General features: G+C 41.9%; 1 pseudogene; it reads right to left on the bottom strand.

Annotated features, from left to right (window-relative positions):
• Nucleotides 1-5,344: 5,344 nt before the first annotated feature.
• Nucleotides 5,345-6,661, bottom strand: LOC109027215 (small ubiquitin-related modifier 2-like; annotated as a pseudogene).
• Nucleotides 6,662-7,278: the final 617 nt, after the last annotated feature.

Here is a 7,278-nt window from a genome sequence, read left to right as displayed (position 1 = left end):
GTCATAGGCATACAGATGGTCCTTGAAATGACAAGTAGATGGAAAACAATGAAATAAGAAAAGAAAGCCAAGAACAGAGAAAAAAAAACAGAGATGGAGAAGGAATAGTTAGTGAGGTCGATAGGAAAGTAGGATTGAGTGGGAAGAGAGACTTTCCATAAGAAAGGAATCATGTTAGGGTTTTCCAGAGAACCAGAACCAATACACTGTGTGTGTGTGTGTGTATATATATATGGGTGTGCGTGTGTATGTATATGTGTATATATATGGGCGTGCGTGTGTATGTATATGTGTATATATGGGTGTGCGTGTGTATGTATATGTGTATATATATGGGCGTGCGTGTGTATGTATATGTGTATATATGGGCGTGCGTGTGTATCTATATGTGCATATATATGGGCGTGCGTGTGCATGTATGTGTGCGTATATATGGGCGTGCGTGTGCATGTATGTGTGCGTATATATGGGCGTGCGTGTGCATGTATGTGTGCGTATATATGGGCGTGCGTGTGCATGTATGTGTGCGTATATATGGGCGTGCGTGTGCACGTATGTGTGCGTATATATGGGCGTGTGCATGTATGTGTGCGTATATATGGGCGTGCGTGTGCATGTATGTGTGCATATATATGGGCGTGCGTGTGCATGTATGTGTGTATATAGGCGTGCGTGTGCATGTATGTGTGTGTATATATGGGCGTGCGTGTGCATGTATGTGTGTATATATGGGCGTGCGTATGTGTGTATATATGGGCGTGCGTATGTATATGTGTGTATATATGGGTGTGCATGTGTATGTATGTGTATATATATGGGTGTGCGTGTGCATGTATGTGTGTATATATGGGTGTGCGTGTGCATGTATGTGTGTATATATGGGTGTGCGTGTGCATGTATGTGTGTATATAGGTGTGCGTATGTATATATGTATATATATGGGTGTGCATGTGTATGTATATGTGTATATATATGGGTGCGCGTGTGTATATGTGTATATATATGGGTGTGCGTATGTATATGTGTATATATATATGGGTGTGCGTGTGTATGTATATGTATATATATGGGTGTGCGTATGTATATGTATATATATGGGTGTGCATGTGTATGTATATGTGTATATATGGGTGTGCATATGTGTATATATGGGCGTGCGTGTGCATGTATGTGTGTGTATATATGGGCGTGTGTGTGCATGTGTGTATATATGGGCGTGCGTGTGCATGTATGTGCATATATGGGCGTGCGTGTGCATGTATGTGTGTGTATATATGGGCGTGTGCATGTATGTGTGTATATATGGGTGTGCGTGTGCATGTATGTGTGTGTATATATGGGCGTGCGTGTGCATGTATGTGTATATATGGGCGTGCGTGTGCATGTATGTGTATATATGGGCGTGCGTATGTATATGTGTGTATATATGGGCGTACGTATGTATATGTGTATATGGGTGTGCGTGTGTATGTATGTGTATATATATGGGTGTGCGTGTGTATGTATATGTGTATATATGGGTGTGTGTACGTATATGTATATATGGGTGTGCATGTATGTATATATATGGGTGTGCATATGTATATGTATATATGGGTGTGCATATATATGTGTATATATATGGGTGTGCGTATGTATGTGTATATATATGGGTGTGCGTGTGTATGTATATATATGGGTGTGCGTATGTATATGTGTATATATATGGGTGTGCATGTGTACATATATGTATATATATATGGGTGTGCGTGTGTATGTATATGTGTATATATGTGTGTGATTCCCAGTCCAAGGTCAGAAGACCAATGTACCAGCTCAAGCAGGCAAGCAGGAAACAAAAAATGGAAGAATTCCTCCTTCCTCCACTTCTTGTTCTGTTCAGGCTCCTAACAGATTGGATGATGCCCACACACATTGAGGAGGCCAACCTGCTTTACTGAATTCACCAATTCAAATGCTAACCTCATCTGGAAACACCCTCGCAGACACACTCAGACACAACGTTTAATCTGGGTGCCCCTTGGCCAGTCATGTTGACACACAGAATTAACCATCACAGGAGTTACGTCTGGTGCGAAAACCATAAAGAAATCAGGAAGGATGAAAACTGGTGGACATGTTCTCTTTTGACCACACTACCTCTTTTTTTCCTTCTTTTGGAGAGAGAATTTCCACTTAATAACTCTTCCCCCAATGTGTGCACCTGTGCTAAGACTCTCAGGGCATTCTGCACTGCTCACTCCAAGCCACCAGGTGGGTATGTGGCCCGAGCTCAGCAGATTGGACTGACTTATGAGGACTTGGAACCTTGAGCCAAGTGATCCAAGGATGGAATAAATGTAGTGCCAGCAGAGGGCCCTTATAAGAGTGTTAACTCTTGCTACCTACGCTTCTTTAATTTCAGGAGCTGTGATTGATTGATTTTGAGGCGGAGTTTCACTCTTGTTGCCCAGGCTGAAGTGCAGTGGCACAACCTCTGCTCACTGCAACCGCTGCCTTCCAGTTTCAAGCGATTCTCCTGCCTCAGCCTCCCAAGTAGCTGGGATTACAGGCGCCTGCCACGTCTGGCTAATTTTTGTATTTTTAGTAGAGACGGGTTTCACCATGTTGGCCAGGATGGTCTCGAACTCCTGACCTCGTGATCCGCCCGCCTTGGCCTCACAAAGTGCTGGGATTACAGGCGTGAGCCACCACGCCTGGCCTATTATTTTTTGAGATGGGGTCTCGCTCTGCTTCCCAGGTTGGAGCGCAGTGGCATGATCATGGCTCACTGCAACTTTGACCTCCCCAGGCTCCGGTGATCCTCCCACCTCACCCTCTCAAGTGTCTGGGATTACAGGTAAGTGCCACTATGCCTGGCTATATTTTTGTGTGTTTTTTGGTAGAGACGGAGTTTCTCTATTTTGGCCAGTTTGGTGTCGACCTCCCGGGCTTAAGCGATCCACCCACCTCAGCCTCCCAAAGTGTTGGGATTACAGGCGTGAGCCACTGTATCCAGCTTGTGATATACTTTTAATAAATTTCTCTTAAATTAGCAAGTGCTTGTTTATAATCCTTCTAATTAGAGAACCTGGATTTGGCCAATAGGAAGTCACGGGTGGCATTCATTGGGAAGTTTCATGGGGTGAGAGGTGAAAGGCTGGCTGATGGAGGAATGGAAGTGAGAAGTAGAAATAATTGCATTCTAATCTTTAAGGAGTTGTTTTTTTGGGGGAAGAGAAGCTGTTAAAGTAGCAGCGAACTATTTTTAACCACGCTTGAACCCATGGTTTGATAGGGTGACTGAAAAGAGTTCCTGAAACTTGGGCAGCCATAAATCTATTGTTTTATGAATTTCTCTAATTTTTAGTGAGATAAACTTACTTTTAGTTTATCAACATATTTCAACTATTCTTACTAGTCATATATGGCAAACCTGCCCCAAGATGTCACATTGGTCTCTAAAGTGTTTCCTTCAGGGTAAGGTTCATCTGATTTGATACATTGATAGGAAGCAAGTTGCAAAAAATAAAGCCACTACAGAAGGCTTCTTTTGTAAATAAGACACCCAAGCACCAAATCAATCATTACACTGAAAAATAACTTGATTTTGGTACTAACTTTTGGAAATACACATAAAATAGGCTTTCTCTTCTCCAGCCTAACGTGGACTGAATTGCTATACTGTGTAATGATTTTCTGCCCCCTAATGGTTGTTCAAAAGCATTAAGAAATTTGTCATCTGCTTGAAAACATTTTCTATTAGAAAATATTCTTTATAGCACATTTTTAATTTTATTTTAGGAATTCGAAATGACTTAGAAATGTGTCATTCACAAGAGGCCCGTGTTACTCTTAAAAATAGGCCGATCTCATAAAACAACTGCGAACCTCATTATATAATGTGAACAGACAGGATTTCAGGCAACCAGTAGGTGGAGGAATTTCCAAAGCTAAGAACACCACAGGCTCCAAACCCAACTTCAGAGCTGAGGGCCTTGAAGTATCTGTTCAGCCTTCTCCGCTTGATACTAATAGAAGGCTGTGGAGCAGCTCTGAGATATATGCTCATAGAAGTACATCGCCCATGATATTCTGGCAAAAGGAAAGACTATTTTAGGTTAGGATTGGATTTTACTTGTGAAATATGAGATTGGGGCCAAGAGAAAGCATTGCTTTGCGTAGGGATAGCATGAGATTAAAAAACTGAAAATAAGTCGAGTGTGTGAAGAAAATTGACTGTGACATACGAGAGGAAGGAAGCCAACAAGAGAGTGCCGTGGGTAGATGCTAGAAAGGGTGACATCATGCAGAAGGGTCAGGGAGGCTGAGTTTGGCTTTGGTCCAGTCAGCAATAGAAGGCTATTATGAAAGACAAACGTAAATATTTGTAAAATATAGTGTTGGTACAAATATAAAAAAACATTGAGTTGCTTCTGCTGCTCCTTCCTTTTTTAGCCCTGGAAACAATGAATCCAGAGGGAACAGCCACAGACGCTCCTGAGCACCCGTCAGTTTAGGCCTTCTGTGCCTAACGCAATTTCTTCCCTTAGAATTTGACCCTTGCCTGTGTCACCCACCACTCATCCCATACCTCCTCCTGACCTCCCTGAAAGGTGGAGCCCACCAACCTGATCGCTGATCTTATCCTCCCCGTTAAGACTTACTCTATTACATCATCTTATCATTGACATGAAGTGGAGACCCAATGCCTGGCCAGTCTGAAGTTGTACACACGTAGGACATTAACTGAAACCTCAACTAAACCTCATCAAATTCCCACTTACTCTGGCTCCCCTTTCTCTATTTTTTAATTAAAAATTTTTTTGTATTATTCCTATTCTATTTTCCTGCAAACAGAGGCCCCCCTTCTTGCACTCAAAAAATTCCACAATTCTCCTGGTTTCTTCATTTTCCCTCTTTTCACAGGCCTATATACTCTTCCATGTTTAATATCCTGGCTCGTTTTATTCTTACTAACCATGAGAACTTATTTTTATTCAATAGACTGTCCTCACTCGATCAATTTTATGCACTTAAATAGGCCATGTCATGTTTTTGCACATCAGACTGGAAAAATGACTAAGAGAGGTGGTATCCAGAGTTGACGAGGTTTGGAGAAAAACAGGTTCAGTGATTTGTGGAAGTACAGGCTTAGATATTTTTCGAAGGATAATTAGGCAGCATCCACCCAAATTCAGAATATCTGAGCCTTGTGAATCCTTAATCCTTTTAGAAATCTACCTTACAGAAATATGAGCACTAGAATAGAGCAATGCAAGTCAAGTGTTTCCTGTAGGATTATCTACAAAAGCAAAAAGAAAAATGACACAGCCATCAAAAATTCAAAAATCAGAAACCAGAATGATAGTACTTTTTTTCATTTAAAACAAGTTTAAAGAAGATGCTTAACTTGAAGGGAAAACTAGGATTCTTTGTTTTAGAGTTATTTATCCCTACTTAAAGACAGATTGCCCTACACGTAACAGCTACGTACAAAAAAGTATAAAATTGTCCTTGGTTTTACAATGATAAATGAAAAACATTAAAATTCTCCAACTGAACAAGGTATGCAAGGATTTTTCTTTTTTGTTAAAACAGTGAGAGCAAAATAACTTACTGGAATATAAACGTAAAAGCCGACTGAGCATGCCACTAATGGAGAAAATGGGGTATTTTCACAGAATCAGTATTTTTCCCCCTCCTGTCTCCACCTGATGTCAATCGAAACATACCATTGGCTGCTTGGTTTAAAAAAAAAAGCAATATGCTTGTGCACATACACCAGTTACTTTATGTACAATAAAGAAATGGGGAAGGGGGAAATGAAAGTAGAGAAAGCTGTATTATAGTACTCACGATGTGGTAGAACCAAATCGGTTTTCTAATTGCGAATGTAATCTTGGTCTTTAAAGTTAAGAGTTCTGGAGTAAAGAACCAGGTTCTCTTTTTAGCAAACACCTCCTGTCGGCTGTTGGAGCATATCAATTGTATCTTCACCCTCCAACTGTGTAGGTGTTATCTATTTCATTGATGGGTTGCCCATCAAATCAGAATCTGACCTGCCTCATTGACAATCCCTGTCATTCACAATAGGCTTTAATTAGTTTACTGAGTGGTACATACCTCTTAAAGTGCACCCCAGAACCACCCCGCCCCCTTCAAATTAATATGATCATTGTTCTCAGTCTCGACTCCTTCCCAGGGCTTTTCGTAGGCCATGGGAAACGCCAGAGTCTCCTCAGCTGCCCCTTCATAAAACAGGTATCAGGTCTGCACCAAATTGTGTCTGAGATTTGTGAGTTCTTGGTCTCACCGACTTCATGAAGCCACACACCCTAGCAATATTACAGTTCTTAAGGGCAGCATGTCCAGAGTTTGTTCCTTCTGATATTCTCATGTGTTTGGAGTTTCTTCCTTCTGGTGGGTTCGTGGTCTCGCTGGCTCAGGAGTGAAGCTACATGTTTCCGCGGTGAGTTTTATAGCTCTTAAGGCGGCCTGTCGGGAATTGTCTGTTCCTCCCGGTGGGTTCGTGGTCTAGGATGGCTTCAAGAAACAAAACTACAGATCTTCCCAGCGACTGTTACAGTTCATAAAGGCAGCGTGGACCTGAACAACGAACAATAAACAATAACAAGATTTATAGCAAAACAACAAAAGCTTCCACAGCATAGAAACACCCTTAACCCACTACCACTGCTAGTTCGGGCAGCCTGCTTTTATTCTCTTATCTGGCCTCGCCCACATCCTGCTGATTGGTCCATTTTACAGAGAGCCGATTGGTCTGTTTTACAGACAGCTGATTGGTCCGTTTTGACAGGGTGCTGATTGGTGCATTTACAATCCCTGAGCTAGACCCAAAAGTTCTACAGGTCCCCACTAGATTAGCTAGATACAGAGTGTGGACTGGTGTATTTACAAACCCTGAGCTAGATACAGAGTGCTGATTGGTGCATTCACAATCCCTTAGCTAGACATAAAGATTCTCCAAGTCCCCACCAGTTTTTAACTAGATACAGAGTGCCCAATGGTGCATTCACAATCCCTTAGCTAGACATAAAGATTCTCCAAGTCCCCACCAGTTTAACTAGATACAGAGTGCCCATTGGTGCATTCACAAACCCTGAGCTAGATACAGGGTGCTGATTGGTGTGTTTACAAACCTTGAGCTAGATACAGAGTGCTGATTGGTGTATTTACAATCCCTTAGCTAGACATAAAGATTCTCCAAGTCCCCACCAGACTCAGGAGCCCAGCTGGCTTCACCCAGTGGATCCTGCACCAGGGACGCAAGTGGAG

This window comes from Gorilla gorilla, chromosome 5 (genome assembly GCF_029281585.2).
Source record: "Gorilla gorilla gorilla isolate KB3781 chromosome 5, NHGRI_mGorGor1-v2.1_pri, whole genome shotgun sequence".
Taxonomy (NCBI): domain Eukaryota; kingdom Metazoa; phylum Chordata; class Mammalia; order Primates; family Hominidae; genus Gorilla; species Gorilla gorilla.
Note: the sequence above shows the minus strand (reverse complement) of the source record. Positions and strands in the feature narration are given on the sequence as shown.